This window comes from Trachinotus anak, unplaced genomic scaffold, assembly GCF_046630095.1.
Source record: "Trachinotus anak isolate AG129_WGS33_773 ecotype Australia unplaced genomic scaffold, CSIRO_AGI_Tana_v1 ptg000004l, whole genome shotgun sequence".
Lineage (NCBI taxonomy): Eukaryota > Metazoa > Chordata > Actinopteri > Carangiformes > Carangidae > Trachinotus > Trachinotus anak.
The window spans coordinates 23455924-23468638 of record NW_027273855.1 but is presented as its reverse complement, the minus strand read 5'-3'; the positions used below and the strand labels follow the sequence as shown (position 1 = coordinate 23468638).

General features: G+C 37.9%; 1 long non-coding RNA gene across 7 annotated transcripts in view; it reads right to left on the bottom strand.

The window, feature by feature from the left end:
- The window catches only part of LOC139621041 (uncharacterized), a 20647-nt gene extending 7932 nt beyond the window's left edge, over nt 1–12715 (bottom strand). For 4 of the 7 annotated variants that reach the window (XR_011690913.1, XR_011690915.1, XR_011690917.1 and 1 more), the window contains exons 1-3: nt 3096–4567; nt 2502–2569; nt 683–728 (exon numbers count right to left, since the gene is read on the bottom strand). This is a non-coding gene — a long non-coding RNA (uncharacterized lncRNA). The other 3 variants (XR_011690914.1, XR_011690919.1, XR_011690916.1) reach the window with 3 other exon arrangements.

Genomic DNA, 12715 nt, shown 5'->3' with positions numbered 1-12715 from the left:
CCTCTGTCTGTGAGGCTGAGCTGACTGAGCCTCCTTGATCACCTGACAACCCACTGGTTTTAAAGGCACATCACCAGCTTATGTATCAGTTGCATAAGCACTCAGATGGTCTTCTAGCTTTTAAAATACCGTCTAATGAGGGATTCTACTTATCTCTGAATCTGCACCGAAGGGAATATTTACATTATTGTGCGAGTCTTTTGTAACACACATTGGATGACAAAGTGATTTCTGACATAGAACCCATTCTGCTCCTCATTCAGTGTTACTGCTTTTTACTTCTAGAACAGAGCTAGCATTGAGAAAAATACAAAAGCGCAGTGTGAGGTGACTGACTGTCAAAACTCTGACACTTCACCATGAATAAGGCTACCACATGTACTTCCTCTGTTAGTTCTAGGTGTTTCCTACCACAGACCTCATCCAAAGTAAACAAAGAACTGTTTTATCCTCTATTCCATCTCAAAACAATACTGCGATCCACTCATGAAAAGAAATAATATATGTATATATTATTTATAAAAGTGTACGATATTAAATGTAAAAGAGGAATGTAGCTGTATCTTTAAAAGGACTGTGTTCCTGTTTTATAAATAGTCCGTTTCAGTTCAGTCAAACATTAGCAGAGTTTATTTTAAGAATTTGGGCCTTTGCAGGGCCTTGCATTTGATTGTTCACATACCTTGTTCAGATGATTCTTCAATTCGAATGTAAACTGGACAACAGAGCTGTGGGAAGATAAAATGAGAAAAACACATTTGAGACAAAAAGTAACAAAAAGTAATGTCCTAAAGATCAATGGTGGCTTATTAAAAACAAACAAACAAACAAAAAAAACATTTAAATTATTTCATTTGTCTTATAACACAGAAATGAATCAAGACAATTGGGGAATACTCCAGTAAACAAAACAGTTTCAATTGAACTGTAAAGCTGTAATGACTCCAGTGAGGAAAAGGACAGGTACTTGTTCATATATAAAATAAAGGGATCAAATTTTACTGAGATTCTGTTATGCACAAAGTTAAAAATCAAGAAACACATTATGAATGATTTCTCCCATAATTATTTTGGGGAAAGGTCAGTCCAATGAAAAATAATGTCGTAAATTAGTCAGTTTTGTGTTAGTGTTACCACTGCAATAGTGTAAACAATATCCAGCATGGCAATAAACGGGACAATCTTTGGTCTGTCTCTTTTATGAGCTCGTCTGTTCTCAACAAGACTGTGACCATTAGGTCTGTCTGCATTTCTGAAGCATAAAGTCCCCTTTATACGCCAAGCTGAAATGAAAGCTTTGTCTCGGTTAACAAAAGGTAAACAAAGCTTCTGTCTGTGTCAGCTCACCACCACATTTATCATCACAGAGATATATAATAATGTGTGCATTCAACAAGTGCCTTCATTAATAATTCATCATTTACAAAAACCTGGAAGAATACTTCCACAGGGGACAATGTTTACTCCTAACATCATAACTGTTGGCTTGAACTCAAGTGCTGAACTGCAGTCAGCGACATTTTGAGAATACTTTCTATGCTGCAGTGCGGTCTCACTGACTGCTTCAAACTTGTACTTTTATATAGGATAATACAAAGGGTACTGGTTGGGCTACTGAAGCATAAACCATACCTTTATTTTAATGCCTTAAATGTTCCATTATCCTCTAGTTACATTTTTTGTGGCTGTAAATTTTCTTCCCTGAAGCACTTGTAGCTCGTGATGTTCTAATTCCCCACTGGAGCCAGAGGATATGGAGCCCACAGCTTCACCTTACACAGAGCATTGGTAAAAGCATCAGCTTTCATCCTCTAGCTATATGGGAAATGTAAGGGATCTGAGGGATCAAAGCATGTTTGCTCTGAGCAGACTGGTAGATACTAAGGGTATTGATCTGAGGATTGAGGTCTATCTTCTCTTAAGTCTATATGTGCATCCTATGCAAGATAACAATAACACATTAACATTTTGAATGCATTTACTTTGCACTATATCAAATAACTGATGCATTTAATGCTGAATCATACGTCTGTATGGCTTCTACTATATCCATACCCGATCATTACAGGTGTTCCAGCTTTGTTGATAACTGGGGAATTCCTGCTTTACGCAATATCCTATCGCCTGTAGCTTCTAAGAAGAACAGGAAGTTTTAGTGCGACAGTGGTTTGTGTTTAATGCTGACCGAGACACGCTACAGCTTTAAAGACACATTCGAGCACTGGTCCTTCCTGTCTGCTATTTATGCTCCTCATCCAGTGGGCAGTGTTAATTTTAGCCATGTCATCTATCAGCCATGCCTGTTCTACTTCCTAAACCTTAATCTCTTCCCTGGAAAGATGCCCAGTCAGCTCCATTGATATTGTTTTTGGCTGTACTGGGAACAATGGGCATAGATCCTAAGTGCACCCACACATACATTTAAGCAAAAAAAAAAAAAAAACTAAGTCTTTACACTGTTTTATTGAGAAGTAAACAGTGTGCTTATTTTTTGTTATTACCTGCTTTGCAGCTTCCACTCCGAAGAATGCAAGCAGGCTCTCTCTGGCACAGATCAGCGTCATGTACTCTATGAAGAAAAAAAGAAGTCTTGCAGAGTTTAACCCCCAGCACGAATTATTTCATGACATGTCAAACATACTACAGAGTGAACTAAAATATTTCCCCTCAGCTCTAGAGTTCCTGGCATCTGTGTTGGACAAGTCAGACAATGACCTTTGTACAGACATAATGCGACCCTTTGATTCTGAGCAACTGCGAACTTTTAGAATTTTGTTTGTTTGAATGTATGTGTATTTATGTATATATAGCCACACCCTGGACTTAAATACTGCCAATACGCAGCTAGCCAACTGTTATCCTGTGACGTTTTGACAATAATTGATATAAACACTGGGATGCTGTACTGTTGTGCCATTCGTTTTTATGTTGCCTTTCACAGAAAGTTGAAAGCAATACCTAATTTCCCTCTGTAAAAAGATGAATAGCAACCAATTTAAATTTCTAAGCTTCCCTCTGTTGTTTTGTTAGATTCTCTAATATATTAATTTCCTTAGGACACATTCTATCACAACACTGGCAACATTTTCTCTTACTGTGCTTCTCAAACGGTCATCAGATCAGTTGCAGTCAGTTTGGGGTTTTGATGTCAGACTATTTTTCTCTAACGCACAACAGATGGATATGCCGGTCCTCCTGTCAACAGAATAGTTAGGAAAGAAAAAACACATTTACTGGCTCTCATTTAGATGTGCAAGCTGCTGTTGTACCCTCAGTCTGTAGTGTTGCATCAATAAATCCCAATAAAATATCTGACTCATTCCAAGAACACTGTTTCTGTGATTTCATGTTCAGTACAAGCTGTGCAATAAGCCTGCACAAATACGCCATCCTGTGTTGAAGAAGAGTATTGCTTTTGGAGGGTTTGTTTACATCAGGAATAAAAAGTGCGTATGACATAGAAACCTCTGGATGGATGGATGGAGCTGAGTCAAGGCGCTGGCACAGTAATCACACGCACTATAGGTTTACAAACATTAAAAATCTGCTTTTTCAGAAAATCAATAATATGTTTTAAAAAGATAAACTCCTTGAAGGTAACATATTTCTGCAATGGACAATGTCAAAAACAATCTTACATAATTTTAACTTTAGGCCTTTACATAACAAAAGATTCCTGAATTAAGTGATAACTAATTTTACATTTCTTTACGCATGTTTAAGTTTAAATACACCCAGCTCAGCTGGAATAGGATATTATACACAACATGAGAGAATCTTCAGACACTGACGTGACAAAATTCAAAGTCACTATCGTATAAAATACATTTCCTGAAAAAGCTGTAACAACATATAGTTTTCCTTATGATTTTTTTTCCCCCACAGTACACTACTTTAAAGTATTTTTTTCCTCCTCTGTAACTCAATCAAACTTAGTATCATGCTACTTACAATTTTGATATCACAAGGTGAAGATGTGATATAAAGAATATCCCGAGCTGAATCAAATATATTTAAATCTTTAGCCCCAACAACAAACACAACAGACACTGAGCAGTAAAACATCTACCTCATACACTGAATGATTACGCAGCACCGCATGGATGACCAGACCGCTCACTCCTGAGGTAAAAATGAAGTGCGCAACATCCTCCCGCAGCAAGCATCCAGCACACCTCTCCATCCCACCCTGCTCCTGTGCCCTGTCACAGGCTCCGACGAAGAATGAGCCACAAATCCGCACAGACATGTTTTATAAGGAAACAGCTGAGAGCAAATACCTCGCTTATTTCCGGGTAACGTTGGAAGCAACGTTGGAAACTGCGCACTACATCGCAATAATGAAATCACGGTCATGCGTGATTCTTCATTCCCCTTAAATTAAAAAAAAAACAAACAAAAAAAAACACAATTTAACAGTTACAAAAGAAATGATACACTTAGAAAACAAAGCATGGATATTATTACATTATGGAAATATTACACAGGAAAATGAATGGGGACGTTTCTCAAACAGCCTACCGTCCACCACAGACGCACTGCAACCTAAATCCATACAGATGATGGTATAAGACTCACCGGAGCAGAAAGTGGATGTAAATAAATAGTTTCTTTTGGAGGGGTGGGGGGTGGGGGGGTCGCCCCGACAGCGCCTCTTTCGCAACACCTCCGGTCCCTTTACTATCACTACTCCGTCACCGCAGCCATAACCTCCCATTAACCCTCTTATCATTATTATTATCATTATTATTATTAAATGCAGAGTGGTCCCCAGCCCTGACGGAAAAAAAAAAAAACCTGGTCCATCGACATTTTCACGGCAACAACACAATCGGGCCACGCCCACTCGCACACACCCCCGTTTCCCGATTGGATGTCGCTCCCTAATGCGTCGACAGGATCACGTGATTTTGACGCATGTTTACAAACAGGCGCAGAGCGGGAGTCTGTTTCATGAGGCGCATCAAAGGAGGTCTGAGGAGCCGAGGCGTCGGAGCCCTGAGCCGATTAACCCCGAAAATGTGAAAACCCGAGGCTCCGGTCCAAGAACAGCTGATGTGAGTCAGTCCGACCGGTTCCGAGCATGTTCACAGCCTGCGTGGGGAGGAAGTCATCATCAATGGAGCGCCGATACTGCGATTCACCATGGCGACGGGTAAATAAAGAGCAGAGCCTCCATTTTAATCCAGTGGAGCCAGAGAGATAAACATGTGTCAATGCACATTTATCTTTAAAAAAAAACAAAAAAAAAAAAAACAGCAGCAATGACTTGGAGAAAGAGTCTAAAGTTTAAAAGTTCAAACTATTACAGTGCAGACCACATTATTTACCATAGACTTTAATTCCCTTAATGGATGGAAAGTGCTAGAACCCTTCTGTTTGTTTTGAAATAGATTTATTCAGCTGTAGCCTAATGGGGACAAAGTGCTGCTAGCAGCAGAAGATGAAAATGTTATGAAAAAGCAGATAAGACATAAGCTAATAAATCTATGATTGGAACCTCATTGTCTGACCCAGTAATAGCCTTCCCTCTATTACTTCTGGTGATTTGCAGTTGAAAAAGCATTTAGGAGTGTAAATTTTCAGTGGTATATTTTACATTTTAAAAAATTACTCAACAGCATTTACTGACTATATTTCAACATATAGCCAATTTACACACACAAACTGAAAGTCTGTTAAAATAAATTCAGATTATATGGAACCTATTGTCAAAAACTCACTGCACTACAATCATGCTCACTCAGAAATATCACATATCTACAATAGGATATCAATAACTATGATAAGAATGTTCCATCAGTACGACCAGTCCCACTGTAAGAAATGATTGTTTACAGATCAGAGTCTTATGTGTCACACACTTTTTTTTCATTTACACCGATTAATGTACAGTAAAAGTTTCAGTACAGGGGAACTGATTGACAATCTGACGGGGTCTCAGTTTAATAAAGAAAAATAGTGTATAGATTTTATTCTGAGCTGAGGATGAAGCCATGATGTGTTATATTTGAATGTGATCACTGTCTCTGATGACCGATTGATCATAAAAGAGGTAAAGTTAGTAAAATCACATCTTGGGTAACAAACTAATGTCCAATTAGGATTTTAATCTCCTCAAGATAAATTTATGCAAATTAATGCGCTTTGATATCGACTGTATGAATGAGGAAATCAAGCGACAAGTCAGACAGCTTCTTCAGGAAGAGACAGAGAGAAACTCAAGGTTAGTTGAAGAAAACCTGCCAGCAAGTATGTTAAATTAACAAAGTAAATTACTGTGGTAACTGACCTCGAGTTAGAGTGCGCTCAGTTTCTGGAACGGAAAAGTTTCCCTCATCTCAGCGTTAACAAACTAAGAGTTTTCACTAAGCCTACTTTCTGAAACAGAACCTTAGAGGAGCATGTTTTATATATCAGTCCATAATAATATATAATATATAAATAATTGACAATCAATAGGCCATGTCAAGGCCATACAACTTGTAATACAGCTCACTTGTAATCTTGAAAATTCTCATTGCATGATCAGTTAATGATGTTGCCTATAATGGCTCACTGTCCTGCTAGATTTTTTTTTTCCTTTCACTCAATTGGATAACCAACGGGAAGGCTGTAACTGTTGACTTTGTGGTTGTAAATTGTTTCTCTTCACGGAAAAACTAAGTCTGATGCAGAAATTCATGGCGATAAAGTTCCTTTGATGTCAGATTTACCAAACTTTCAACAACATAGTTTTCCCATACTACATGGTCTCAGCTCCCTACCCCTTCCTGATAGTATGATGTACTACTTCTAAATAAGCTAATGTATTACTTTTTTAATTTTTTTTTTTTATTATTAGATACAGTTGTATGAAAAAGTTTTGGCGCCCCAGGGCAAATTACATATTTTATTGATTTTTGAAGCGAAAATACAAGTGAAAATACAACCTCTGCAGACATAAAAGAGAGACATACATAAAACAATAAAATAAAATCAGCCTTTCTTCAAATGTTGCACTGTTACGTCTTATTTCATAAACTTTGTGGAAAAAAAAAATAAGGGAAAAAAACAGCAATTGTGATGTGCAAATGTTTGGCAACCGGTACCTAGCAACTCTCGCTTTCCGAACTATTAAATATTGGGGTAGAAATATTCTGCTCTGGGGCTGTGTGGCAGCCAGTGGTACAGGAAACATGGCACAGTTAGAGGAAGAATGGATTCCACTAAATATCAGCAAATAATTCTGAATGCAAATGTCATGCAGTCAATAAAGTGGAAATACAAAGAACTACTTCAAGAAACACAAACAACCTAACCGTCCTGTGGGTAGATCTTAAACATGCTATGTTATCTTAAAAGCCCAGAAATCAGTCAGTACTGAGTTAGAAGGGTGCCCAGACTCTTGTACGCAATTACTATTTCCACAATTACTATTTCCACAATTACTTTTTTTCCCCCCATTTTTTTAAGTTCATGAAATAAATAGTAGCATTTTCATTCACATTTGAAGAAGGGCTCCTTTGTTTGCTGCATGGGTTGTATTTTCTTCTTTTCACTTAAAAAACAAAATGCATTTCCCCAAATTTAAAGGTTCAACAGAGGATATGCTAATAATAGTGGTACAGCTCCTGTGCCCATACAAATCACAAAGCTGTTAGAAAAAAATAACTATATTTATACTACATAAATTATAAGAATTTTAATGGTAGATTTGCATCTATTAGACACCTTAATGACTCTAAAGCTTAAAAAGCCCTGAATACATAGTTTAAAATTTAGTCTTCAAAGTGTGTCTCTTTAACATTTGATATTTATTACTAAATAAGCAATAACCAATGTTAGAGTTTGAGGGAAAAAACAAACATCCTCTATCCTATTATTTATTAAGCTAACTAACATTAAAAAAAAACTCCTAAAAAACTTAAAAATGAAATGAAATGAAAAATAATCTGTTTGATCAGGACCATGTAGGTGTGGTTTGCATAGATCTAATTGCTGATGATGGCACCTTATGCAAAACAATAACATTTGGCTTCAAACTGTGCTAAACTGTAAAATGTAGTGCTGTTCAAAAATGAATGAACACATTTTTTCTGACACTGGAAAGAGCCATAAACCTGCACTCCAAGTGCCAAAGCTCTCGGCTCCTATATAGCACAAAACTCACTGCCAGCCAAATAAATGGAAGCATATACAACCTTAAATAGTGTTAGAAAGAGTACTTTGTGACACAGTTCAGCTTGTATGAAGTGTGATAGATGACTGATTGATCCATGTTTTTCCCTGGGGACTGACTGTAGTTGAATGCTAAAGCTGTATGTATTAAACTGTATGCTTGGCTACGGCCTAATATTTTGGGAGAATAACGATGCATGCTGTTTTACTTCCACTCCAAATCAGCATATAATGTTAGTCTGCCCTGCCCTCTTGTGGCCTAAAAGGTGCACAACACTCAATTCTCAAAAACTTGAAATACACAGTACAGTTAGAGGTCCAGATTAGGGTAAATATCACTTCAACCTAGCAATACTATACTGGTGTACAGAAATACATGACATCGCTGAGCCAAGCAAACTTCAGAACAGCAATACAACCAAAGACAAAAACACAAATAGAAACAAAGCCAATAGAAATCCTTCATGTGAAACATTTTTTTTACTTTAAGCAGAAAACTGTGTTTATGTAGGACCCCGTCACTGACAGGAAGATGTCAAATAGAGAAATAATCCTCTATCATTTGAGTTTGTACCCTAGGAGCCAGGGGTATGGAGGTAAGAATGGGTACTGAATGTAATTGGACATGTGTAATCTCAAGCTATTACTGCAGTTACTATTTATGAATGGTGCATATACCACGTATAGTATTTAGTATGTTTAGTTTTTCAATGCTTAATTTTGTATTCAGTAGACTCCCAACATGTATATTGTGTTCTACCTTTTTAGGTTACTAAAAATGAATATGAATGCATTTACCAAGCAACTTTATTAGAACTATTCAGATTGTAGTTTACATAATGTGTATGGGACAAAACACTGTGTGGAACAGACTCCCGCTGGGCTGAAGATAAAACTTTGGTTGAGCCATGTAAAATATATTTTCTAAAATTATTAAAATTCATTGCTTTTCCCTTTCATTTGTTTCTTTTTCATTTTGACTTTGCTTTCTTTAGTTTGTCCGAGGTTGGTCCCCAGTTTGCTCTCAAGGCCACAGCAGGGGGCATCCTAACCCAACAATATCACATTCAGACTTCACTTTCTTCTGTGTGCTTCACTTTATCTATAGTTTGGATTATTTCAGTGTAGACTGATGTAAATCACTTGTAGAACACACATGCTAATTTTAAAGCGTGTACATTTTAAATTAATTTTCAGTTGAAAAGTATTTTGAAGGGAATATAATTACTACTTACTATCAGCCTAATAAATTAAACTAATATGTGGTGTTGCTGTGAAATTTGTCTGCACCACTGAAGTGAGCTTTTGTAAATTAGCATTAGATTGCAATCAACAGCATGGACTTTTACTACGGTGTACTACAGGGTGTGACGCATCTGTGGACAGTTGCATCACTGGAAAAGAGAGAGACAATGCTTTCCAGATTGTTTCCTACAGCAGATGTTGGTAATAGACAACGACAGCACAGAGCAATGTGCAGGAAACAGACAGGATATCAGTTTCAGTTTCCATTGTTATTTGTTGTTTAAGTGTCTATGGAGACAAAATATTAAATGAGTTTTTCATCATTTGTTCATCAGGGTAGCTATTCATTACTTTTATAATGTCATGCTGTCCCTTCATTTTCGTAGCGATTTAAGCTATTTTTTAATTTCCAGAAAGATGGTAAAGAGCATAGATTCCTAAGAAAATTCTATGGTGACACCTTAAAATTAATTAAGTTGAAGTATAGCCTCATACCACACATGCACACGCGCGTACACACACACACGCATGCATGCATGCATGCACACACACACACACACGCACACACACACACACACACCCCCTGCAGTAACTTTTTACCAGGGCTGAAAGTGTAAACAGTCACCCTGCAAAACCGATTAAAAGTTAAATGGCCTTTGGCATGGCTGTCTGATGGACAGTAACATGTAGGATGTGTCTGTTCACTCCCTCATGTGTGCACATTAGTCAGTGGGGCCCCATATTTGTCTTCCGGAGGGCCCCTCCCTTAATGTGGATCCCAGCTTTGAAACTGCATAGTACATTTCCCAAGATACATGTTTTTTTTCTTAATATGTGAGAATATATTAAATTCCTCCCCTGTTGTCTTGCGTGTGTGAGTGCCTATGTGTGAGCCGATGGATACATGCTGTTGTGTCCATGCAGGGGTGTTGCATGATAAAAAATACCCTTTTGCTGCTAAATTATTTAATCAAGATGAAGTGGAGCACATTCTTAAAACTTCCACTCCAACTGTTCAAACTATACTTGCTTATTTATAAATGTGTCAGTTGACCGGTTGGTTTATATTCTTTGCTTAAAACAGGCTCAACAGCTCACATGCTGTACATGTAGTATTAATTGAGCCAAGCCAGGGTTAATAATGTCATGGTTATGAGCAGGATGGTATCCATTTTGGAAGAAATATCGCTTGTCAGCTTGAAAGGATCCAGATATTTATCCCTGTCTGACCCTCCGGCTTTGATACAGTGTGATTCAGCTAGTGGAAAATCATGCAAGTCAATTAACATTTAATCACTGTATTGTATTATATTAGCTCTATTTACTCTGACTATAAGTGGACACAGAACATGGAAACTTGGTTCCTCTATCTTGCCCTATTAGCATGCCTTTTCTGTATTTTTTGGAAACTTAATACCACTTTTTTTGTTGATGTTTACCATGTTTATGTAAATAATGCATCATATGACAACCTGTGTGTGAAAATGGGTCGCTTGTGAGGTATTATCACCTGACTCTGCAGTTCCCCCTCAGGCCAATGGAGGATTTTAGCCTCTTTCAGCTCATTGTTTTGCTCTTACAGCTGTACCCTGACTGTCTGGCTCCCAAAATACCTCACCCTGCCTGCCCAGCAACAGGTGACTGACAAAGTTTGCAATGTGCTGGTGAACAGTGGAGCACTTCAGCCAGAAGCTAGTGCCACTCATTCTATTATTTACCTTCAGAACAACAGTCTTCAGTCTTTTTAAAGTTGACCTTTGAGAGACACCCACGGTTAGCCCTCTGACCGGAAATGATGCTAATACGTGAGAGGCTCAAACTGAGCTATTAGCAGCTAGCATGCTATCTCCATCGGGAATCAGCACCCAGCTAAAACAGAGCAAAAAACAAGAGTCAATACCGGACTTACCTCCGCCAGGGCGCCAGACACAAGCATCCAAATGAATCATAAAGTTGCTCCATAGCTTCTGGAGGTGTAAACGGGCAACTCTTTGCTAATGAGATCGCCGTGTCAAATTAAGGAAGATAATACAGGTGTATGAGTGTTGTTTACATGCCGCCTCTGCTGCCCCCAAGTGGCCAAAAGTTGGTTATTGCAGGTTTAAGCTATTCATGAAATGCAAAAGAAAAATATCTTCTTCACTGATTTAAATAATTTGCTGCTTGATATGGTAAAGGTCTTCTTTCTTTTCAGGCTAGGATGACAAAAAAAAAAAAAAAAAAGGGAATGTTAGTCTCAGGATATTTTGTTGTTTCTTTATTTGTCTTAAAGTGCTCTGGGAATAACTACATAGTGTAATCACTGACTAATTTATATTTATAGTTGGAGAATTTGTTCAGATATTGTTCTGTTATTGCTTAAGTTCCAGAGAGGTCGTATTGTCTTATTCACTCTTCCGATCAGATAAACACCATGCATGATGATCCGGAGAGGAAGGAAGTTGGTAAGCATTCCTTATTTTATTTTCTTCTGCAACAGGAAACCCAGAAAGATTGAGAAACAATTATTGGGGATTTGCAGAAAAATATTTATGCTGTTATTAATGTTTCCACAAAATTGTGACCAAATGTTTCAAGTCATTTGTCATGCAAGATCAAAGACTTGATGGGCTCTGTCTCTATTACCTTCCTGGTGTTCTTCTAACCTTTCCATGAACCTGAGAGTTAATCAGTTTTTAATTTTCATCACAGGCTGAATATGCAGACTACACCTTCTGACCTCAGGGTCCTGCTTGGTCTCTTGTGTGCTCTTTTCTACCTCCCACCCTTCTATTCCACCAAATGTTATCTTACCATCAATGAGTTTAGAAGGGGTGTGCTTTGGCATGGAATGGGAAAATATGACGTATTTGGCAGCTGTAACTACGCTGAGGGGGGAGCCTCCCCACAATAAAAACAACCAGCTGAGTTTTGTTCATAGTCCCAGATTCCACTGCACATACACTATTCTTGGCTGGATGGAGGAGTAGAGGGGTGGAGAAACTAAGAGCTGGATGGGATGAAGGATGGGAGGGGAGCAGACTGGAGCTGGAGGATTTATGTGACACTGAAGAAAAGCTGTAGAGGAGAGGATTTGGATGTTGTTGGGGTACAGGGGCCGATGGGTGGGAAATTTAAACAGTCCAAATTACAAATCAAAGTTTTTGAGATATCTGGCTGACATTTCTACTACAAACCCCAATACAATGGAGTTAAATGGTGAAATGAAAATTAAATTTGTGGTGCTCATAAAAACTGATAAATTATATTTTAATAAAAAATTAAATTGCAACACCTCTTTCCAGTAACAAAATTTGCTTACTACACAGCT